The sequence below is a fragment of the Anopheles funestus genome, chromosome 3RL (genome assembly GCF_943734845.2).
Source record: "Anopheles funestus chromosome 3RL, idAnoFuneDA-416_04, whole genome shotgun sequence".
NCBI lineage: Eukaryota > Metazoa > Arthropoda > Insecta > Diptera > Culicidae > Anopheles > Anopheles funestus.
Window position 1 is genome coordinate 76,080,756 of NC_064599.1, and position 25,864 is coordinate 76,106,619.

Here is a 25,864-nt window from a genome sequence, read left to right on the forward strand (position 1 = left end):
AACAGACACAAAGACAGAAAAACAGCATATACTACAGCTGCTTCTTAGCTGGTTGCTAAGATGCAGAACACGACCGATGGGGGTGACCATAAGCGCGAGACGAGCTTTAGATAAAACGAAATGACGGACGGTGTGACGTGGTCGTAAGCTTTTGTCTTTGCAATAACAACAACACCATCTTCGAAGTGGTTTGTGGTCAAAGTTCCGGACGGGGGTTTTTTTTTCGTCAGCTTCCCTGTCTCTCGCCCATCGAGAGAGACCACCCTGAATGGATGGCTATTACTCATACCGTTGACATTTTAATCCTCCGCTTCTCATCGGGTGGTGACAAACTGGGCAGAAGGTGGTGTCATCGCTGTCAACCTGGGGCGTGCAACCATCTTGGACGGCGCCCGTGTACCGTACCGCCACCGGGGTGTGACTTTGATGAATGGCAGTGTCAGGAAAAGTTCGTCTCCTTCTATCTTGGTTTGATGGGTGATGGGCGAACGCTCAACCACCGGTTGACAGCCGTCAGAGCGTAAAACGGCATGTTCAAAAATTTTGCCCCCCTGTCCCTCCAAAAAAAGGACACGTGAAAAGTACTGTCGGAAGAAATAGAGCAAGATGCGATCGTGTGCATTTACCGTAAGGCCCCTGCCTGTAATGGTTGAGTTTTTCCGGTCGCAGTGACGCTACGGGCAATAAACGCAAAACATGGTAAGAATCGTTCTACGCTTGATGTAGTCAACTTGTGCTTTCCATTACGATTTGTTTCCTGGTAAAAAAGTTGCAAACATAATTCCAGTGAAACCTTTTTCCTTCAGTTACTGCTGTTACTGAGTTGTTTCCCGTATTTGGGGGGGTAACTTTGAATGTAACCGCTCCAACGCCCGGAAGCGACAATGTTGTCCGACAGAGTGTGTTCACGCGCCGTTGTTTGTCCCATCAAACTTTTTCGACACAGTACGGCCTCACAACCCCAAAATGGTACGGACGGTTTCCACTTCCCTAGACGCTAAAAGCATGGAGGGGGTTATTGGAAAACTCCCTAAGCTTAGGCATTGAAAACACATCAATCATTGAAAAGGCGAAAAAAAGTTGAACCTCGCGTTCTGCACATTGGATGGATGAAGGCTTTTCAGTTTGTGGCTGTTCCACGTTTCCCAGCAAAAGATGCGACCGTTTCGCGCTTTTTCCGCTAATTTGGTTGGAATGGCTTTTTCCCAGAACACGACTTCCCAGTTCCAAAAGAATCTATTCAACGAGAAATCCGGATGAATGCCTTCTTTCCAAGCATGTTCAGCATTGTTGGTGGTTCTGCAATGCTGTCTGCCGAAATGTCCTCTGATTGATGGGTGAGGGTGTTCGAAAAGCTACATCCCGAAGTTCAATGGTCTAGACATGAGCTGGCTTTAACCGTTCGTGTGGTTCTACAGTTGCTCAGGAACTCTCCCAAAGTTTGAGCTCTCTACGTCAACGCTTCTGGTACGGCAATGGTCTCGACGGTCACTGTCGATAAGCATGTTGCAAACACGGTCACAACGGTCCACTGATGCATGTACGTACGTTAACGCGGGCATCCGACTCTCTGAGACCCTGGTGGGTGGAAATCGCTAACAGTGCCATTATGCATGGCACCGTTCGGAAAATCCGGTCCGCTGATCCCGTTTTATTTCGTGCCCAGACAAAATGACAACAGCGTGGTGCGACATTTCATTGTGCCCTTTTGTGACACAATTCTCTCATACCCTCTTGGCCTTGGCATCTAAGCCCGCCGTGGAACGGTAGCACAGATCGGTCGACCTACGTGTTCTCTCGGCCCAGGAGGCGTGCAATGGATCGTTCGGAAAAATCCGCTCGCTAGAATCGGGGAAAAGTCAAATCGTGCGGGTCAAAACCCGCACGATGTTTAGTGGTTGTATTTTTTTTTTGCTCTTCTATTTATTCACAGAACTGTTGGTCTGTTCTGGGAACATCATAGTCGTGTCTCGCACAACTTACAAACGATGCGCTGACATACAACCGGGCGTCAGATCAACGTATTGAGCCACTGGAGCCTGAATTTAAATTGTGACTCTCCTTTTTTGCTGCTTAGTTCCTACTGTGTACAGCGTGAATCCCTATCAGAACGAACAAAAAAGGCCCTTTCGCGTCACCTACAAATGCTGACGCCGCTTCGTTTATTCGTGACACACACACAAACTAAACCCTGATCTGTCTGTAGTTTGACCCGCACAGTCGAGGATGAAATAATGTCCAACTCCACCCCCGGACAAACGATCGCCATAGCACGTCTAGAAAGGTACTCGGAAATGACATATTTTATTAATACGACCAAACACGACCCTTCATTGGGCTCTGATATGGCGGCAGTGTGTGTCGACACTTATGGCATGGTGTATCGGTTGCAGTTTATCCTTTCCGTATTTCATTTCTGCATACATACATCAACGGGATGGGCCAGCAGTACACTAGACTGGTGGAGCAGAAATAAATGCATTCGATCCTGTATTCTAGCAGCGTTCAATAACACCGAGCTTATAAGAAGGCAAAGGCGCCGTGCTGATAAATTACTCCTTAGTCTCCTTAGCCAAACTCTCCTTTTGCGTTGCTGTGTACGATGATGCCGAGCGTCATAAAAGATGTATATGCATTTATAAACTGCTTACACAGGAAAATGATTTTTTATTAATATTGCAAACATTACTTGATTGATGTGCTGATATTGCATGCTTCGTTGCATAGTTCTTAGTACGAGACTGCTTGGGAGTTTATTTTTCGCCCGTGGAACGTACGTCACTCGTCCATAAATCTTCTTTGTTTTATCCAAGAGTGTAGAAAATTGAACGGACTTTCATAAAATTTATAATTAATGGATAGAACTTTTTTCCTGATACTCTATGTCTGACGTTATGCTCGTGTTGTTCAGTATACAATGATGGCCATTAAAACGAAGCAAACATTGTAATTTATATTAGTTAACACATGAAAAAAGTGAATATTTTAATCGCCCTAACAAATTAAGTGGAGTTAATAGTAGCGACGCAAGTCTTCACAAGAATATTCCGGTATCAAATCTTTTTTTTAACGTTATATACTAACACAAAATGTATAAATATAACACAAAATCGGACACTTGTTCTAAAAAATCAGTTCAATCCACTGTAGATTTTTTCACTGTTGTTGATCAGTAAAGGCATTACCTTTTATCCGTGCTGTCTGCTTATCCGGATATAATCAAGTCCCTATAGCAGTGAAGAGGAGTTCTTTACTGTATAAATATTTTATGTTCGTGATAATTGCAACGGCAATTATTTTGATCAAGTTCTTTACACTGTAAAGAACCAACCATGTCATATGATAATGGCCAAACCCCTGCTTTTATTTTATTCATATTTAAATAAGAAAATCAATGTAAATTACAATACCCTTCTTATGTAGCGTATTATGTAATATATTACCAATAATTTTATAATTTTTCAAAACACACACAAAACAACATCCCTTAAAACAAGATCCCTTAATTACTTTTTTTTCTATTGATCAAACATTGTTTGTTTGATGCATCGATTTTCTCGCTTCGTTTTCAATAAGAGCCGATTATGTTTATTCATTTGAAAAGACAAAAATTCACATACTAATTAAGGTAAATTTTGCAAAATAATTCACTTAAAGGAAAGGTTTTTTGAGCAAATATATTTTGTGCGGTTTTTATTTTGTGTTGTACAACAAATTAACGTCCTATCTTGGTGCATTGAATTTAGAATCAATGCATTTACGATCATGTAAATATTTATGTACCATGTGAATGTTAACATGTATCCATCAGATGAATCGTAACAAATTTTATAACATTCCCATAAAACCCTGTTACGACTTTGGTGGTGTAAAATTTACTCGTACCTTCAAAACAATGCTGATCGGCTAAGATTTGTGCGATTTGTCTGAAGGTGAACAAAAAAACCTAATACACACACACACACAGGATATCCCTCCCTGTGCCATTCGATTACTTTTGCGTTACTGGCAGAACAGAGTGTGGCATTTGCGATTCCTCTCATTTGCATCCGTATCCATTCCTGGCACCATAAACAGTGACCGGTCGTAAAATCGAAACCCCGAAACCGATTCAACGGATACATTCTGGAGGCATTCATTATGCATGCATGCATCCATGTAAGTCCATCCACGGCACGGTAGATGTGAGTGTTTTTTTTATCGTTGCTTTGTGCAATATTCAGATTCAACGATTGCCGCCGACGTTGCAGTGCACGGAGACAAATGGATTAATTTGCTCTTTTTTTTCGCTCACTCAGCATGATTTGAAACAAATCGAAAAACATTGCACAACACATTTCGTACACAGTCGCGGCAGTTGGAAGGTTTGATGGCGGTCGGGTGATAATGTCCCTCTAATGGGAGGTCTGCACGGTTGAGATGTTTCATGCGAAATGTTCGTCCTGTCTGGGTCTTTTTAGCTAACGGGTGAAAGGATGCGCTTCGAACAGAAAACATTTTACAACTAGCCACAAGTAAGAACAAAAAAAAAACACACACACTTCCAACAATTTGTGGACTGAATTGAAGGGTCTTACAGATCGCATCCGCAATCGATTTATCAACGGGTGGACAAGAAAACCAACAACCCGTGGTTTGCCGACTCTGCCGACCGAGAAACCGTAACATTGTGCTAAATTTTCCCCCTAGGAACATTTCATTCCCTCACTTGTGTTTGAATCGCTGGTGGCAAGTGAATTACCGTTCAACGACCCTTTTGGGTAAATGGGGTGCTTTCCCAGGGCGCTCGGCGAAAGAAAATAGGCTTTTTGCGCACATAGTCTGAAATCGAGGGAGATTTATATCCCGGACCAAGTACGCTAAACTTTCCGCAGCTCGTTAGTGCAAGCAAGTAAGGCGTCCCGTGTACCGTGGGGTTTTTCTCCATCTTCGAAGATGCAACTTCTTGCTGTGGCGGTGTGCAGAACTTCGGGCCAGAAGTTTGCCCGAACTCTTCATCCTTCCCACACCCGCGATTGCCCAAATCTCACACCGCACACACGGTAAAGTTCGACGGCTTTTTAGCTGATTACGAAAAGGTCCAGTGTTAATTAGTGTTTATTTACCGGGAAGACGGCAACTCGGGACGGTAAGCGTCCGAAATTGGTTTTACCGACGGTTTTGTGCACGCTTCCCCAATCGTTAAAGGGACGATTTTCGACCCTTTTTTGGTTGGGGGTTCTCGAAGCAACGGATGAATGTGCTTCACCCAACTGGCGGCACCCCACCCTTTGATGGGGATTTCAAAGGTTGTATTCGGAGAAAGGACACACAACAACAGCAAAAAAAAACACTACATCGTTGACGAACCTTCACCTTGGGGAGAAAAAGCGAGAATGGATCCGACCTTCCGCTCCTTAAGATGGTTGGGTAGATGGATTCCTTTTCACTGTCGTTTGTCGGGTGTGTTGACTTCTTCCTAGGGTGTTGCAGAATTTCCTCTACTTGCTTCTAACTGGCAAACCTGAAGAACAAAAAACCCATCGGCATGTGTCACGCGGAGAAGAACTTCCTTCTTTTTGGGGGTGGATTTTCTACCGTAAGAATATGCTCAAGATGATCAAATTTCCGAAGCAAATTGTTCGTTTTTTTACCTCTGTAAAATGTTGAGCTCCCCACCATAGACGTCCTTTTTCGCTCAGGAGGGAGTAAATTGTTTTGCAGTAGGTATTGAGTGTTTTCCAGTTGTACTCCCAGCTTGTGATCCTCGTTTTTGGTGGATGGATGGGATATTGAAGTAAAATCTTTAAGCCTTTTGCCGTGCTGGTTAGGCAGTTTTCTCCCCATCGAGATAAAGATACATTACCTTTGTATTCCCTCGCCAAACGCCAAACCATTATTGAGGAGCACCCTTTTGGGGAGTTGAACTTTTCGTTTGTCAATGACAACGGCATGTCTAACGGGTACCGAAATTCGTCACCCGTAATGGTTGTCATTTCTAGGGAACGTTGGTTTCAGTTTCCCAGTAGAGTTCCCGAAATTGGACATTTCGAGGAATTGGGAGCGAACTATGAGACACGCATGTGCACTGGCTACAATGCAAGGACATTGTACATTCGAAAGGTGCCAGAGTTTTGGGTTGGGGTGTTGTAAGGAATTCAGAGAATTATAAAATTACAGTTCCATGAAATTCAAGTATAAAATACAAGATTGAGTAGTAGTGGAGAAGAGAGTAGATTAAATTTATCATCAATAGATAAAATGAGATGTCTGAAACACCCACTCGGTGGCGTCAAATTTATCGACAAAAAACCAACCAAACTCTTAAATTAACATTATTTTAAGAAAGGAATCAAAATATTTCATCACATTTTTTTGTGAAAAAAAAAACTTTTGTGATAGGCCTAGTGAGTATACGGAGTAATTGATGAAAACTTTGGAAAGAGCTAGACACAGGATTGTGTGTTACACAGGAATTATACTTGACTTGTTAAAGGTTTTATTGCAGTTTCTTAAAATCCATCGGGCAACTCCAACCAAATGTCAGATATTGTCATATAATGGCAACATGCACGACAGTTTTGTAACGAAATGTTGATACAATGGAAATTCAATTCAATTGATTTGCCCTTAAGTCAAAAGGAGGAAGCAGTTACCAAGAAATTTCATCTAGAAATAAATGAAACTGTTTTGAGAGTTTTCGTTTTGAAAACTGAAAATTTTCAAAAAATATTTATATTTTAGTCTTAAAGTAGATTCCAGTTCATAGAAATAATAAACATTTTCTAGTGCGAGCGTATTTTAAAACAGAATAAAATGGATTGAGAAATTAGAAACATGTATTAAGTTAAATTAAATTATGTCCATTCCTTGAAGTTTTCCATGTATCCTTTCTAGTAGACTAACTGTCATCAGTTTCATCGGAAACGTCCTTCGTTATTTACTATCTCTCTGCAAGAAAATAAATCTCCTCTCAAGCATATTCCCCTTATTTGCTACAGGCAAATTAAATCATTGGTGCCTGATGCATTTCAAAATTAAATGAACAATATCTTTTACGCAACCGAACGAAGGGACGACGTCCGTCCTATGTTTGCTTGTTTACAAAATCAAGTTGTCTTAGAGCAAACGTTTGCCGGTCGTTACGCGCTCGTTGTCGTCGTGCTGCCATCAGTGCAGCGCAAAGAAACCCTCTATCGCTTATACACGTATTTAACTTCGTGACCAAACCGATAACTATCTCGCCGCCGGCGGAACCATAAATCAACCCGCCCACCCACACCCGAAATATGTACTGCAGCACTGCGAAAAAGGGAAACGACTAATCGCCGCCGGACGAGCAAACAATTTGTTATCAGTTCGAATCTGTTTCCCTTGCGAACCTTTCTGCTCTCTTTCACCGTTGCAGAGGAGAGGAGTTTCTGTGATTTTTGGTTTGGAAAATCCGATTGCTGGCAGGGCACGTGAACCCCAGCGACAGATGATGCACGATGGTGTGGTCTACGCAGCAAATCGAGACGTCACGCATGTTGCGAACGTTGAACGTAAAGATGTTGGGCCGAGTTGTACGCCGACTGCAACACTCACCAGTGAAGCTGGCTACAATTTTGGCCACGTGGACCGGATGCCCAAGTTCAACGCTTCCGGTTGAAGTTTATCTCCTACTCACCGCCCATACTACAAGCGCGCACATACAACGGTCGTGCGTTCGCGCTCAACGCGGAACTCCAACGCCCGGAGTGTGTGTATGTGTGTCTACTGTTAACGTCATCTCTAGGCCGACGAACAATGAACCGTGGGCCAGATCGGACGGTTGTGCGGTTGGCAGGACAATTTACCGAAAAAGTCGACAGGAAGCTGTGCCGAAAACTCCCTTGGAATAAATAAATACCATATAAAACGGTACCGGGGGAGTAGTAAAACGTGTCCACCGGCTTACGCTGGGGTTTTTGCTAGCCGTGTGATGTCTGCCTTTTACTTCTCTTTCCCTTTTACTATCACGCCATAGTCCTTCCCCGAAATTCCCTGCGGCGGCTTTGAGTTTTGTTGATCCTGGCAGACATGGGGTTTCGTGCGCGAGGCAAGATTTTCCAACGACTGGTTGGGTGCGCTTGCACCCAGGTAGGACCGACTGTCGAGTGTGTGTCATCGTTTCATGTTTTTGTTTTTCTTTTTTGGGGAGCATTTTTTCCCCAAGCAGTGTGCGTCGAGGAAAAATTCGATCGAAAAACCATTTCCCTGTCATTGTTGCAAAACTAACGAACCTCGATGGCCGGCCGCAGGCGACTGACGCTTTACCGATGGCATACCGAGGGTTAGCTGATCGTAAAAATAAAACTTTTGCAACAATAAAGCTTCACCGCACGTGGTTTGCCGGAGGGAAAAAAAATTGGCGTAGGTTTGTGACTATTCGCACCGTGGGCTTGTACGGGAGGATTACGGCCGGAGGATTGCCACTGCACACTGTCATACAAATCATGTTTATTTGAGTTTGATAATGGTTTTTAGTCAAGCTTCATTTCGGGGACAGATAACGGTATGACGTGCCGCATAGAGAGATTGTCAATTTAAAAGTGTCAAAACTGTTGTTGCCTTTGTGTGCACAAATGGACAAAATGGTGGGAAGTCGTATACGTTTTCATGGGTTTCAATATTTTAGACTAAAATAAATATCGAAAATTCAATTTTAATTAAAAAAAATATTAAAAACAATAAAATAAAATATCAAATGATATACTCCGTGGAGCAAATCCCATCCGGACCTTCCCCCCGTAGCAAGGACTAAATAACCGGTTACGTGTGAAAGATTAGTTTAGTAAACTCGAAATGGCCGACATGACCTTAGAGGTCGTTATACCAAAACGAGATAGAGAGCGAGATCACAAAATATCCATTTCGCCTCAAAATCGATTTTTTTCTCTTTTCTTTATCCTTTCATCTTTAAATTAAAGCAACAAAATTAGCTTACAATCAAGTTTAATTACTTGCTCGAATGCACTTTACTTGTTGCTATTCCCATTACTGTTATTCAGATAAATCTATTAAATCTTGTACAGTAAAATCAGTTCATTTGCTCTGTTGCAGGAAACCCGGGCGTGACATTGCTACTTCACTCTTATCTTGTTAAACATCGACAGCAATGCATGTTCCACGCTTCGAGCGCAGACAATTATCTGCTTGTGCAAATAGAAAATTTAATAAAAACGTTTCCCATCACACCACACGGGCCGAATTTTCAGTTGGCAAAGCACAGCATGGAACGATTCAGGTGGGAAAAGTTGTTTCACCAAAAAGGCGCCCAGAATAGCATTGGCTCCGGTGGTCGGGTGAGCTGCATACTAAACCTTAGCCATCACTGGGTCTTAGCATACAGCTAGATACGCTTTCTCACAGTGTGTGTGTGTGTGTCTGTGTCTGCAAGTTCCATTCCACTCCCGGACGTACCTAAACCTCCATGATGACCGTTTTCCAATTAACGGCGTGCTGTTCTCGGTTGTTTTCTCAGCACTATTCCTAACCTCCAAAAATATCTGTCTGCTCGGTGGTACTCCACCACACCGTGCGAAGCTGCAACCACTTCCGGGATTCTATTTTGCGAATTGTCGGCGACGTGTTAGTCGAGCTAAAATTGAATTTCAGTCCACTTTCAGGTTGTATACGCTTTTCTGGTACATTCCCCCGACCTCTGACGTTCGTGTGGGATAATAGAAGTTTTAGGTTTGTTTTGAAGATTTAATTTAGTTACCCGTTTCGGCAAACTTATTTTCCACAAAAGTTACGCTACAAGATGCTATATACACAGGCGGAGGCCGGAGGGTGAATAATGCGGGCAAGGTAACAGGTCTTCTGCTTCAAACAGCATCATCGAGCCAATGTGTCGAGTCGTGCGAGGGTAGCGCAACCACATCTAATCGAACCATTGCCATCATAAAAATCGTTTGTAATTAGATTGACTCAATTTATGTGACATTTTCTTGGGAAACTCTCATCGTCTGCGTATCCCTTTGCGATGTTTCTGTTGCGTCTTTTATTCTGTTGAGGACACGCTGCTGCCACATTTCTGTTCGTGTTTCCAATACAATCTCACCTTTTTTTGTCACACCGCAAAAGGCAATAATCGATTATCCAAACTTTCGATTATTACGACGTCATCGCGTGTCGGTTCTTTAGTCAGCCCGATAGGAACATGATCGTATACGCGAGGGTGACTCCGATTCCGACCCTTTTGTGTTTCGGAACTACACTGGGAAAAGTAAGAAAAAGATATTAGAGAATCTTCTTTATTTCCGTTACAACCCCCTGATGGTATACAGTTCCAGCATGCTCTGCAAATTGTCTGAATTCGTAGCGAAGCACAAGAACTCAGCTGCGTTTGCATTCCATTAGCCATTCTAAGGGTCTATCACTCGTTAAATACTTTAAGGGTAAGCTACAACCGGGGGAGAAAAGTAAAGCAAAGGATGGGACAATTTTCCCCATTACCCAACGGTGAAGATGGCACCCACTCCCGCGTCTTCTCTGTGGGGGATGGTTTCGGAATGGAGGAGTGTTGCAACCACGTGAAAAGTTTTTGCCGGCCCGGCAATTCATTTTTATTCACATTTATTTTCTCGTTGCCTTACCAGTTTTATATCCTTGCTGATAGGGGAACCGACCGATGATGAAACATGTGGGTCCAGACATGATGAATCTCTTGCTCTCTGTTTGCGTTCCGACCTTTTCCTTCGCTACCGTGCTAACACTTTTCACTTCCTCCAATTTTTGTGTCCTTCCGTACCGTAATGTTGTAATTTTTTTTTAGTTCTTCACTTCATTCTACCGCTCGTGTCTTTCGACCCAGGCAACCTCACTTTTTTGTATCTTTTTTCGCAAACCGAAACATTATAGGGGCGTATAGGAATCAAGTTTCTAATCACAGAAAACCCTTTGCACCGGAAAAAGTAAATCGTCCATTGCTGCTACCACAAACCTTGGTTCTGCTAGCAGCACGCAGTTAAAGGGGTTCGCAAGGGATTGGAGAGAAAATACACATTTTACGATGCCCAAGCTTTATGTCGTAATTTTACTGCCTCGATACTGATGAGGGCGAATGACGTTCCGTTTCGTTCGTTTCAGGGAAAATTGATTATTTTGGTGATGGGTTGGAAGATCGATACCGAATGCTTCATCACGAATTGAAATGGTTTCGCCCCACTCGGGCTGACTGACATTTTATTGTGAAAGCAAGTTAAGTTCTTGTTTGATTTGTTTCTGTAGCACAAAACAATATTACTTATCGCGAAAAGAAGGTCTACTTTTACGAAGACCTCCCTAGTTAGATTTTCTCACTTGAATGGTGCTTGCAATTTTGGAGCGGCTGTCTGAAAGGATGAATTCAAAATTATCCGCCATTTTATTTATTACACTGTTCATTACTGTACTACATCCATATGTTTTCGTTCGAATTGTTCATTTTTTTTGTATATACACGTTTATACTATTGATTTCGTTGCTATCAGCATCAGTATTTCTTTGCTGTTTCAATTTAAAGTAAGAATAAAATAAAAAGTAGGAATAAATTAAAAATAGGTGTTTATCTAAAACCAAAAATTAGCTTTTAAGCCTAAATTACTTATTAACTCTCTTTATATTTATCCGTTTCCGTTAGTTGGAATGACTAGCTAAACAGGTTCGCCAAGATTTATGTCAACAAAAATAAAAGAGTAACAACGTTTGTTTTGTATCAATCATAGCCTTAACTTTGTCCATTCATGTCCATATTCCCTTTTCTAAAACCACTCATCTTGATCCACTTAGACGCAATCTCTTAACTAATTATGTTTTTCTCCATTCGTCTCTAATTTACCCCCTTTGCACGCTATCACTTAACATATAGCGCTGCATTTATGTAGCATAAGGAGGGTTTACTTTCTCTCGCTTCTGCGGCCAGCGAAACGATGAACCATTTGCCTTTTCGTGTACGGGTTCCTGCTACCAACAACAACCCATCAGATAAAACAAATTGCTGTGACAATCTGGTGTCCACTTTTTTCCTGATCTCCACATACGTGCCGGGTCACGATTCGTACTGCCAACCGGTAGCAATTCATCTTCGGTCCGGCACACCTGAAGGAAAGGTAGTGAAGCAAATGGGGAAAAAATGTGTTTTTTTGCCAGTGTTTTGCTGTTATAGCTGTTTATCTTGTACGCGTCCCCGATGGGTCCCCGAGATCCTAGTGTCTGGGTGAAAGACGTATGTACTTATGTGTTTCCTCCCCACATAACAGGTAGTTAGCGTCGACGATATCAATTCATTAATTAACCTGTTTGCGATTATGGTTGGATATTCGGTTGGCAACGCAGGGGCGAGGGACAGCTATTTTTATCACCAGGATGTGGCATGTGGGTCGCCGCATCAAAGCCACCCTCTGAAGGTGCTTTCGGTGCGGGTTTTGAGGATTTTCGGCACCGTTGTAAACCGCATCCCGCAGGTCGTTGATGGATGCGGTGCTTTTTTTTTTGCTTTAGTTTTTCATTCTGCAAACATCTCTTTTTCGAGGAGTAATCTTCCAGTGCTGGTCGCTTTGTTGGACAGCAGTGGGTAAGCTCTTTATGTGCGTGCCGTTTGTCTTTCCCGTTCTGGTGGCATAATCGTCAAGTTATAATAAAAACACGCGAACGATCGGTGCCTAAAATCAGCACAGACAGAGGGCCGAAGCAAGTTTTTTTTATGGACCCTTTGCATTCGGACGACCATATCATCATTTTGGCGTTGGCTGGCGGCAGCATCGCGAGATGAATGGTCGCGATGAGTGGCACTTTGTTTTGCGGATTTGGTGGACGGATGGATTTTATGGAGAGTTTTTTTTATGCATTCGGTGCTCTAATCAGCCTAATGGGAAATGTGAGTTCGGGCCAAATCTTGGCTGGCGTGTTAGAGACACCCTGCGGGTAAAACCTCTTGACGGGCGAGGCTTTGGAGGGTGATTCGTGATAAATTTCTTGTCGACAGGAAGCGGCTACTGGCTGAGTACGGCTGGGCTACCTAATTGAGATAACTCACCGTAAATCTTAGGCGATGATAGTTGACCTAGAAAATGGCAAAATGAAAAACTAACAACGGTCCAATCCATGTTCTACAATATTTGCTCCAGGGTTTTTTTTTCTCTAATCTCAGCGTTAATAATTCTTTCGCTGATTTCAGTATCATCCGGCCCCAAAAACTCTAGACCGACTCCTCCGATAGTTCAATCTCGAACCTGTGATCACGCCAATAACACGCCATTTGTCACTCGGCCTACTAAATATTGGTTCGGGCCTACGGGCCTTTTATTTTTTCGTATTTGTCGTTATCTTTCCGATTGACTGCTGGGAAGGAATGTTCATTCCGACTTTGGTACGCTTTGCTTCACACAACGCGCACCGTTTAGGACGGGCGGTTGAGTTTGATACGAATTCTTGTCGATTTCTTCGAACTGGGAAACCGCACAAAATGGTCGTTGGTCTTGTGCAATCTCCTATTGGTTTGGGATTTTAGTATTGTTTTGAGATTATACTTTTCCAAGTGATTTATTCAATCTGGCTTACCCTGTTTCGATGCTGCAACTGACAATTTGTTTCGTTCGTTACAACCACGAAAAGGTTGTGAGAGATTTTGATAACCAAAGGTGAAGATACACATACACGGTTGAAATGTGTTTGTTGAATGATTTATAAAAAAAAATATTTCGGAGAAAACAGGAAAATATGTCTGAAATGAACTTAAAATTATTTATGGAATGCACATATTAATGCACAAACGTTGCTCGTCGCTTTCAAGATATTCATCGATAAATAGAGTTCTTCTGTTTTAGATTGTTAGGCACTCTGACCTCCAAAAACCTCGGCTAGCACTTTCTAGAACTCTTTGAATTTTATTTACAAGGAGTAGTATAGATCACTGGATGAAAATCGTGTGACAATAACTTCAGTTTTCAATTGCCCAAAAATGATCCGAACTCCATAAGTTCGACCAAGAAGTACGAATAGTGTAGGAGAAATCCGTCTCAAAATCTCGGACCAAAATAGACCTAAACGTCAACCAGTGAACCTTGACGTGGGACTGAAAAATTGGTGACTTTTCCCTGTGAACTGTAGCCGATGCTTAACCCCAAAAGGCAATGAAAAACGTCCTCTCCGTTGGGAGCGCGCATATCCGTTCCGATCGGATGGGATGGAGGAATTGTGGAAAAAAGGCATCAGCCACACGTGGTAGAACACTCTCACGTGGCATGTTTGTCACGCACCAACTGGTTAAGCTGTGGGCAGAGACCTGATGGGGAAGATAGAAATAAGACATATTTCCTTCCGATGCCTATCGTCCATTCAACCCAATCAGACTTTTTAAGGAGGCGGGATGAAGGTGGAGGAGATGCGGTGCAAACCGAATAAAGGATAACGAACGAAAGAAATTGGAAGAAGAGTGGTGGTAGCCAATCGGAAAATCGACATTTTTTCTTGGTGCCTGCTCCTGGTGGGTTTGTATCCTCGCACAAGAGAAACAGAAGGTTAGCATCCTTTTTTTGTCCTCCTGCCTTATCTTCGCGTTCCACCCGCTCCAATCGTGTCAGCAACGTGTAGCTGCCGAAGAAGTCGTGCTGTGAATTTTTCATAAACCACTAGCATTCACATCCTCACAGACTGATCCCGGGTTCGGAGTTCCGAAATCGTGCCAGCTTTTCCTCAATAATGCTGACATGCCGAAAAAAACGAAACTTGCAGGAAAGACTTCACTCGCAAGAGAGAGAAAAAAAGAAGAACTCCTGACACGAGACAAGAATCCACAACTTTCACTTGTTGGAAAAAGTGAAATCGATGATGGTGGTCTTTCTATCCTTTCTTCTACCTCACAATCACACACACACACACACATTGCCTTTCCACTTTCATTCAACCTCTTACATCCTGTTGCCCTGCTGGTGGAGATCCGAAAGAAAGTAGAAAAAAGGGCTACTGATCGCCACCTACTGAATTCCGTCGAATTTATTGTCATACGTCGTATTTCCGTTTTTCATTCCGTGGCCGGTCGGACTGTTTCGCAGCGCGACGGATGCTGAACGATTGCGTCTGTTACGGTGGTTTTTCGGAGATACATGCTCGCGGTGCGGAAAAAGAGCAAAACCACGTGCGCCTTTTGTTATGTTAAACACAGTTGATTATCATTTGAAAACGATAAATAACGTTTTAACATCGTCAAGACGCGCAGTCGATATTTTTGGTTGGGAATCAATTTTACCTTGCGCCTGCAGGAAGTGTTCGGGGAAGCAGTTCGGGTAAAAGCTTCCGACCCTTGCCGCCAACATTTCGAACGCGCACACACTGCCTTGTGTGTCGCGGTCGTTCGACGTTCATGGTTCTTTTCGTGCGACACAACAACACGACCAAGTTTCCCGTCGTATCTTGTTGAAAGTTGATTTTTTCTTCTGTTCACTCTCACTGTGTTGTTGTTAGTTTTGTCAATGTTACGCTCGTCTTTTCTTTGGATAATATTTATAACTTTCTGTTTCACGTCACCCATCCCAACGTGTTATCCTGCGGCGGGTGGAATAATTATTGTTTTTTCTTCCAATTCTTTCGGAACTGTTGCTATGTGTGCTATTGATTATTTATACAACAAATCATCCGCTCGGGTTGTCCCTTTCATCGCGATATACATACATACACACCCTGCTCTGGGCGACCTGTGGGCGAAGTGTGGGAGGATGGATGTTTGATTAGTCAGTTTCTTCGACAGTCCAATAGGATAACTAGCGACTGGGGGACGACGGGAACAGTTTTACCAACTTCCTCTAGATGCTTAGTGATTATTGACCATCTGTCAATGCGTGTGCGGAATTCAGTAATAATGTATCGTTTGTAATGTTCCACGTTTTACTCATGCCCGCTCTGTGTGCTTAGAAAAAATAATCTTTTGTGCACGTGATTGTTGTTTATCGATTCAATGCATTAATTACTATGCTAACCATTCGTATTTGACGGTCTGGATCAAGATTTATGATACAAAGTGTGTAATAGTTAAATGGGGTTTTCTACATCTACCAGTAAAAGGGGACATTATTATTGATTGGATTATTTATTAAACACTGTATGTTTCATTAGTGCAATTAATTAAACCCTCTTTTCTACTTATGTGTATAGTAATATTAGGTTTATTATTTTTATCACAAAAATATCATGCAACAGTTTTCACTACCCATTCCTATGAGGTGCTAAAGACATGTCTTAAACCTCAACGTTAAAAGAAACCTATCGTACAGAATTTTATTGTACCGGCCAATAAATTTGAAGAAATCGATAGTTTTGCATCGTACTTACTGTTAAAAAATATGGAAAGTACTGCTATAAGTATACCGCTAAATCATTTGTGTGAAGATACATGTACTCATTTAAAAACAATATTTTTATTCCATCAGAAAGATTGATAATGATTCGGATGTTGGATGTTTCGGACAACTTGGATGTTTTTATCTGATTATTGAAAATCTCTTTCAATTATTTTTCCCTTTGGTTTTTGGTGTAAGTGAGTTCTGGGACCAAGAAGTATTTATATACTTTGAGCTTCATTCGTCACGAAATGTATTTTCGGTCGAGAAATTTCCTCAATACTTAAGGTCGATACTTGAACATAAATGTTGTTACCAATTTTATCCCGAAATAGCTTTTGAACTTTGGAAAAGTTTGAATGTAATAAATTGTCTCTAGTAAGCCAAAAATGACGTCGAAGTTCTTTACACAAAGAAAGAAGTTTTAAGCTTTAAGCGATTCCTAAAGTGATTTTCTTGCGGATAAAGTCGAATAGAATACAATTTTCATTCTATAATTCTAGATGACCCCCGTTAACCCTTGGTCGAAGTTTAGGCAGACGAAGTTATCGTCTTGACACATACTTTTAGTGATAGCAACGCTATGCAATATTATGTTCCCATATCTTGGAATCAATGAAGATATGGAACGAGATCCGCAATCTTCTCTGGTATTTGCCCAAAGATCTGGTGTGTAGTTTATTTTCCTTTTCGGAATCATCAATGATTGTTTCCAACTTCTTCTATAAAGACAAAGAAATTCAAGGAAAAATAAATTAAAGTCACATCTAGCCCCAAGATATTAAGTACCATTACTTCCCAGGTCTGCAAAATCACAGCATTCAATATATTCTTTGCCAAGCACCCGTTTTCTTGAAAGTATTAAATTTTCTTCGTATCCAATTTGCCGTTTGTGCAAATAAAAGCTTTATTTCATCACATGTGTCACGTACCGTGCATAGCAGACAGTTCCAGATAAGTATAGCAACACATCCAACCGAATTGGGCGTCGGCCTGTTCCTTCTGTGTATCTTTCGTGTGAATGAATCGGAAAAGTTAAAGTGGGAGAAACTTTGACAACGCACCAGCCAAAGCATCGAAATACCAGCCGTCAGCAGTTCTTAGCTGCAATGGTAGTTTCGACGGAAGACGTTTCAGACGCGTCAGAAGCGATTAGTGTCTCGACTGACAGATATGCTTGCACGCTCGAGCAACATGTTTGTACTAGCAGCACGCAACGGGTTTGCCTAAATCTGCCCGGCAGCATCTAAGATAACTAACGTCAGTGATATAATTGTAAACATCTCGGTGACATTCTCATAATGTTGCCGATGGGAGTGACACATCCGCTTGCAGCTGATGCCGTCTGGAAAACCAATGGATATTAAGCGGGTAATCTCATCTTCCCGCCACACAACGGTGCTGTTTGGCATGACTCTGATGATGAGCCGGCAAAGTTAGTTTCTGTTAGAGTGACACAGTACCACGAGGTGCTAATTTATCTCTCGTACCTTAACTGCACCACAAGGACGACCCTTTTTTGGGACCGCAGCGGTGCGTTAGTTACAGCAGAGCTGTTTCAATGTCGTGATGACCTTTGGCGTATGGCATATCCGCAACCATCTGCCGTATGGCAATAATTTCACCATACGGGAGGTTTTGTTTTGGTTTTTGGCCGTCTGCTCAGTGAGTATGTGCTTTATTTTAACTTTTTGACCTGCCCTATCATTATCAAACTCCTTCCATTGTCAACGCCTCGGTCGAGGTTTGCCAAGGTTTTGGGGCCAAAAAGGAACCAGCGGAACCCCAAAAACAGTGGGAAACCATCGGTACGGAAAGTCTGTAATTAAGTTATAAATTTACATTAAAGTGAGATTTATTTTAATTTCAACCACCCGTTTACTGTGGCTGAAGCCACGGAAAACTGTTGAAAATTAGCAAGCGGAAAGGGTTTTCATGGCATTAAACTTATTCTTTCCCTTTCGCTCGTCCAGCGAGCTACCAATGAGCTTTTAGGTGCAGTTGTCTACTGACATCTTGCCTCATCATTACATGGTGATGTGAGCAAATTTGCAGTTTTTTAGCCTTCTGACTGTTCCCGTCCCTTTTCTTACTTGTTTCGTTGAACTAAATTCTTTGTTCAGCGATAAGAAAGAAAAAAAATATGTTGCATGCTAATAAACAATTAACTTTGCTATATTATTTTATCTTTTCCATTTGCTTCTTTGGTATCGTTACAGGTAAGCCTTCCGAGTGACAGATGTTGACAGTATGGACAAGTGAAGCCAGGTTCGCGTGCAAGTATCTTTGGTGCTTTGGTTATTCTTTTCATAATTTCGTATTTATTTTCTTCACAATCTTGTAGCTTCAAGCGATCTTGGTTTGATAAAATCTGACCAGCTTGTTCCCTTGTAGCAAACAATAGATATTATCTTGCTTCACATTTGCTTGACGTAATGGAGTGTGTAAAGCACAACCTCAGCATCTGTTACGCTTGCAATTAAGCGTAACCAGTACGGTTCTTAATTCTACCGCAAAGTTTACGTTTTCTTACCAACCGCACGTCACATCTCATGGAGCGATATCGCTTAAGGGATCGATCGATAAAAAAAAACCGATCGATGATCTTAACAAAATGACACCTTCGGATGCACTGTTGGGATACATTTTTATTTTTTCCTCCACCATAACTCAACACTCATATTTAATGTTGCCGCCATACTGTAACGGACGAAAGCATCTACCGAAGAGGACAATTGAAATAAATTGCACCCCACCCAAAATGTGCAACAGGGTGTGCGGTGGCAACGAACCGGAACGGTGTCCTCTTTGTGAGGCCTTGAGTACTTGAAAGCTAATGTGGTACCACAGCGTCCGGGTTGTGCTCACTTTTAGATGCACATTATGACAAAAATTAAGATTAAAAAAAACTGCAACCGGTTGAATGCAAAAAGCGTCCCAACTCACCTGGACTGGATCGAAAATTGTGGAAAAAGCGTACACCCAAATTACCCCCCCAAGTACCTCCCGGTGGGGGTCCACACCTGATCTGTCATTGGGTTCGATTTGTGCTGCCCGCGTCGAACGCGATGCACATTATCATTAAAATGACTCGCGGTGTCATTACTATCTGGTGGTGATGATCATTTCGGCGATTCTGACATGCATTGCATTGGTGCAGTACGTGGTTACCTTCTCTTCTCGTTTTCGTTCTTTTTCCCCGTTTCCTTTTTTTACGATTCCTTCCACATCCCGTTCAATGGAGCGACAGAATCGATTCCACGGTGTTGATGAACAACACGTCGCTTGACGATGATTTCTTCCGCCTGTGCACTTGCGCTTTGGGGTGTATTTATTATTATCATTATAAATATATATTTTTTTCCCTTCCCTTTCGTTCTTTGTTGTTGCGCGCCCCATCCCAGTTGTTGGACAGGCATTGTGAATAATTGCGTTTGCGAGCTTATTTTTTACTCTTTGATTTGTTGGGCACATTTCGGGGAAATTTTGATTCGATTTGGATACAAAATTTTATTCAACGTTGGAAAAATTTCCATGAAAAATGAAAAGCTTTAAAACAATCGAATAAATCGAACGCACGAGTTAATTATTATTTTGCGTAATTTATTAAACAATGTTTGGCCATTGTGTGAGCCGATGCGTTCGATTCGTTACTGGCGTCATCAGGTATTCTTTACATGCTTTTGATTGATACGTGAGCTTTTGTTTTAAAATTTTAACGAAATATTGTCAGATTTCAAATTAAAAACTCATTATTTGAATTTTAATTGTATATTTGTATAATAGTATATATTCTCAAAATCTGATTCGTGAAGAATTTGTTCAACGTATGTTCCTTCATAATAAGGTTGGAGTTGGAATATAATTACTTACCAACTGGAGAATTTGCTATTCGATTGTTGGGTAGTTTGACAGATGTCAAACTGTCAATTGAAAATTAAAATAAGGAAGAAAATCATGCTTATGTCATTTTCACTATAAATGAAAACGTAATTAGTAGACATGCGACTATTTAGATTGCTTACTAACGGATAACAAAATTAAACATTTGATTTCCAATTACGTGTAAAGAAAAAATCTATTAATTTTGTGTATTTCTGACAAAATTGTACACGTACTGTTGAATGTGTTTACTATTTTGCGAAAATACTCCATATTTCATATCCAGAAATAAATTAGTTAATAAACACAAAAAATATTCTTTTTTCTGTATTTCTGACTGTTCACCCGATTCATTGTTGTTGAAAGCTGTAAAACCAAATTTTTCCTTATCACGGTTTTGATTGTAATTAATGCAACAGTTTCTTTTATCAAATAAAAAAAATCCAAAATGTCCAACACTTGGTTAGCGTTGGCAGATGCACCGAAGCACCATCATTATTGGTCGTTTGAAGTACAATCGGTAACCCGTATTCTCCCGATCCGATCCGATCGCTCAGGCCAAATGTCGTATCTTCTGCAGCCGTACTACCACCATTTTGAATCGGCCCCCGACATCAATATAAATTGCTCTTTGGCCCTTGTCTTGTTTCAGTGCATTATTTTTCTTTTACATTCGAAAACCATTTGACCCAGAATAATCGCTGGGATGCAATCGAAAATGCAGCTCTCAGGCGTGCAATTAAAATCGATTAAATCCCATCGCAATCAACAGGTAGCCCGAGCTCATTAAATAATTCATTTAAAAGGTATTGATTATTGTTTGCATTCTCTTCCTCGCCGTTTCGTCGGTTGTTGAGCATTTTCTTGGACCAGTTCCTACGTTGCATCGAGCGCATATGAAGGGCACACAGAGCTGCATTATAACTTGTTTTTTATGTGGATCATTTTTGCGGGCATTTTTGCCTTTTTTTGTCTGAACCCCGATGTAACGTTGATGCGCCACAAACACATGTTGGTAGCCGTGTAGGCCGCCCATTTGGTCGATTCTTCATAGAAACTTTTCTCATTTAATGTGCAAACCGTTCTTCGGTTCGATAAATCAGCAACCTTCGGGGCAGGGATTATAGCTTCAGGACAGGTCGTAGGCAATCGATTAATGAAATTGAAGGTTTTCCCCAACTCAATTGAAAGCTAAATCTTCGGATGCTGCGGTTGACTTTATCAGGGTTTCCGTGTGTTGTTGTGCTCGTGTGGGCCGCTTTTCGGGGAGGAGTCACATCCGGAGTTATTAAATCAATTTATCTAGACTCTGGATCAGATGCCGCGTGTTGTTGGATGCATTTAGCATGATGACGGTGGTTGCGCCTGCAGCGTAAGGCAGAAACATTGTCTTGTGCCATTTTCACAAACTCATTACCACAATGTACCGCTTCGGGCTAGACGGTAACTGGAAGTCTTCTTGGAAGTGCCCTTTTCCTGTAACCATTTTTTTTTGTTTGTTTCGTAAAAGAGACATCAAACTAAATGATTTCGTTTTGACCATTCGTTCTTTCAGACATTCATGATATTTTGTAATTAAAGTTTGTTTTTTGGATGGAGTGAAGTACATTTAAATGTTACTAAAATATTGACACCCAAATTATTTTAATGATTTTCATACAAAAATCTTTTTCATTAGTATTTTTGTAAAAATTACGTTTTATTTCATCGACGTAATTAATTGCGTTTACAACAAGCTTATTTCATTTATTTATGTTTTCCAATTCTCATCACTTTTCGTATTATTTTTTCTTTGCTGGCTCAAATCACGTCCAGCGAACGCATGAAGTTAGCTTTGTAACATTCGAGATGTCAGATTCAGTACATAAATTGTAGCACCTTCCCAAGGGAAAAACGACTTCGGGAAATTTCCAAAATAGTTCGACATCGCTGCGGTTTGGTGTTTTCGGTTAATGGTCACAGCGTCACATCATCGTATGTAACGCACTGTAAGTATGCCAGAACATCCTCCTACCGTTCCTCACACGCCACTGTGTGATGGAACACGGGTGGGGAGTAACAACAACGACGATAATCGTTCCGATAATGACCCACTGTGGGCGTGGTAGTTACACGATGATCCCCCTTTAGCTTGGAAATCCTGTTCGGTTTGATCTTGTTGCGTATTGGGAAATGTGTGTAAAAGACCTAGAACATCCACCGATATGGCCAGTGAAACGTACGATGGAAAGTACTTACGAAATGGTGTTTCGAATGAGCGAATTACCGTCCGACCGGTGCCAAATCGTACTCCATCCGGGCAAACGAGTCAACCACAACGGAAAACGTAACGTAACAGATCGCTCTTCTGCCGTCCCATGTTCTCGTACAGCTATCGGGCAACGTCACATATACAAGGCGTTCATCCAGCGCAATGAAAAAAAAAAGGATCCGAACCTACCCACCGGCCGAACATTAACGGATCGATTGCTACTCTTTGGCACAACCATGACCATCATCCCCTTGAGGGCAGGAAAGACTTTGCTAGGAAGTCTTCGCTTTCTCGAAAAAAGCCAGCTCAGCCTTTAATGGGCTTTACACAAAAGCGGAAGCCAAGTCCTTTTTGTAGGTACCTTGGGATTTCTGGAAAACTTCCGACACATTCGTTCCATCCCGTGCGGTCGTGTAGCTTCATCCATGGAATACATACCCATACTTTGCATTGTAATTTTCGAAACTCAATCCACTTTTCATAAATACGCCTGCTGGCAATAGCTTCTCGAAACCTTTGGCACACGCAAAAAACCCCATCCATTTGGGACCCACCTCTGGTCCTGCTGCTTGGGCTAGTGTTTAGCTGCATTTTTGAAGTACAAGTTACGGCTTCTTTCTTGTGATTGTACTCTTTCCACCAACAATCCATGCACAACGGATGATAACGTTTATGGTTTGCGAAACGATTCACAACTGGTATACCAATCTTGGGAAGTAGTTTTACATCATCCTTGCAATGCGCAATTTGTAATTTCCTTCCAAGCACGATAAAGCTCCGACATTGAGCGAATGGGTCTCGATGATGCGAATTGTTACAACGCCATAAAGTGTACCATTCTACCTTTCTCTGCACTATCGACACAGCAGATGATGTTGCGTTCTGTTAGCCCGAGACCTACGGATGGGGCATTTATCATTACATTGCACCGGTGCCGGTGGCAAAACTTCACACAAATGGGCAAAATGCATTAACCGACATCAAGGAAAGGTACCGAGGACCGGGTTGTAGAAATCATTGCATATGTTTCTTGTCACTCCAGTCGCCGTCGAGTTTGAAAGCCGACTTCCCATCTGAAGACTGGACTATTATTCATCATCATTAGCCATGAAGCCAACGGGCAAGGTATCCTGCTCTCTTGGTTGCCATCAGGTAGTAAACCCCTTCGCCAGAACACAGGCCATCGTCCTAGGTGTGAAACATCCACTCATTGACGTTTGGCATTTGATTTTGAATCCCATTGCTGCCGGGCAATGCGCATCAAGCCCGTTGATGGCATCGTTCACTGACAGGCGTCCGACGGGAATGGATAGACAGAAGAGTGCGCGATCTAGATGTGGGCGAGCTCATCCACCGAGCCACCACACATATGCCACAAGGCGTCACTAAATCCGGCTGCTTGCATTTGACCGAGAGAACCGACAGTCAGTCCTAGCTAACGGGCTAGGAAACTTCTGCGGTTAAAGTGATCGATGATTGACGGGCCGGCAGGAATGACACTCCGAACAGATGAGATATAGGAAAGCACGAAAAAAAATCAGTTGATGTTTCTTAGACACTGATAGTGGACTGGTTTGGTCGTGAAGCTAAGTGGCAAACATCGTCGGTCTTTAGGCAGAATTTTGCAGTGAAAATGATGTTCGTATGGGATGTTCAGGACGACCAGGTGTGGTTTTTACCGGTTGACGCCATCATGAGCTGCACGAACAAGTCACTTACGATATGAAACAGGCCTGGAGTGGGGTGGATTAAGAACAATGATTAATGCCATTTTTGCATCTTGATTCCTTGACTTGCTTGAGTGCTTTGTGCGGTAGATGCAGTACAACATCGAGAAACTCGTTGTAAGCTAGATTAATTAAAAGGCTCACACGCAACCACATGAAAGCTTCTTAGTACTGTTCGTTCTGTCGGACTTTCTCATTATTTTAAAGACATTCAATCGCTTAAGCAGATTATGGGTTGAAGATGTACAATAATGTATCCTTCCTGTTTTGGAATATTATTACTCGAAGAGAACTTTAGCACCTTTTATAGCTCTGATATGAAGCATTGGAGTGTATAAAGTTATCGGCAAAACCCAAAAAACCATCAAAATAATTGAAGAATGCCAACAAAAGATATTTTACCCAAACTCAGAGTTTCCTACGCTTCGCTGACGTTGGACTTTCATCTCTCCCGGCGTAGGAGTAAAACTTGCAACCGGCTTACGTTCAAGAATGTTTCGTATGCGTAGAATAAGTTTCTTGGCTCAAGCGCTCTCGCATATCAAACCACATCACAATAACCGTAACACTGCCCGCTTTCACTGTGTTACGTACCTCCGGAAATGCATACCGAAATTCATTTGCACAGCTCGTCGGAACGTTTATATGCTTAGTAACCACACCGACTCCTTCGTGAATCATCCAATTTCGAGCACACGAAGCGAAACCATTTGCGCTGGAAACGCCTCCCATCCTCCCAAGGTTTGCCCACTTCTTCTCGTGCCATCGGTTCAGGTTCCCAGTCAGCTGGCAAGCAGCATTAAACACATAATCAACCGGCGTACCGATAGCCTTACACTTTGCGGTATCTTTCAGCAGGAAATACTTTGGCCTTGCGATAAAGCGTATTCATCATCATTCTGCACCGTCGACAGAGGAACGCAAACTGCAAAACCTAACCAATTCTCAATGGTGACTAGCTTTTTGTGCCTGGCGGTGGACAAGGACGTGAACCCTCCGAAGCGCATCTCCTCAGCCACAGGATTTTTCCCAACACATTTCTAATCGCACATGAAAAACGGAAAGCTTCTTTGCAACGCAAAGCGTCACTGCCGGTTAAGCTGTGAAAGATATGACTAAGGGGACGGAGCCGCACGGTTGGCAAACAAAAGCTTATTACGAGTGCCGTAACCACTTCATGATTGCATTGTGCAGTATCCGAGGACGCAGCACAATGTTCGGCAAATGCCCTTTCAACCTCTTGACGAACGTCCGGAAATAGTGTGTGAGTGTGTGTATGCGGTGACGAGTTACTAAGGGAAAACTTCCTTCTTCAACTTCCGTGTGCCAAATCCACACGAACTTGAGGAAAAGTTTCGCCTGTGTCTATAATCAGGAGGGATGGAAGAACATTTGAAAAGTAAGCGCTTTATGAGCCAGTTGAATGTGACACACTTTGGCTTTAAATGTTTCAAGTTGGTAGTTGGAGTAGACGAAGTTCGGGACAAGTTCATCATGTCCAAACTAGACAGATACAGCTCTGCAAGACGGGTTTCCAATGAAAACTGCTCAATGATGGAAGAAGTATCATTGGTTTTGAAGCAAGTTTGATGCTATCTTTGAACAATTAATTGGATCAATTAACGCACAACGAAGCAATCAACAGTGTGTCAGACTTCAGGTTGGGACAGATTCCTTCAGGAACG

The 25,864-nt window shown here is 42.1% G+C and overlaps 1 protein-coding gene and 1 long non-coding RNA gene across 4 annotated transcripts in view; one reads left to right on the forward strand and one right to left on the reverse strand.

Annotated features, from left to right (window-relative positions):
• The window catches only part of LOC125767122 (uncharacterized), a 241,659-nt gene that overhangs the window by 169,801 nt on the left and 45,994 nt on the right, over nucleotides 1–25,864 (reverse strand). The window lies entirely within an intron of this gene.
• LOC125767009 (frizzled) overlaps nucleotides 1–25,864 on the forward strand; it is a 217,286-nt gene that overhangs the window by 149,121 nt on the left and 42,301 nt on the right. The window lies entirely within an intron of this gene.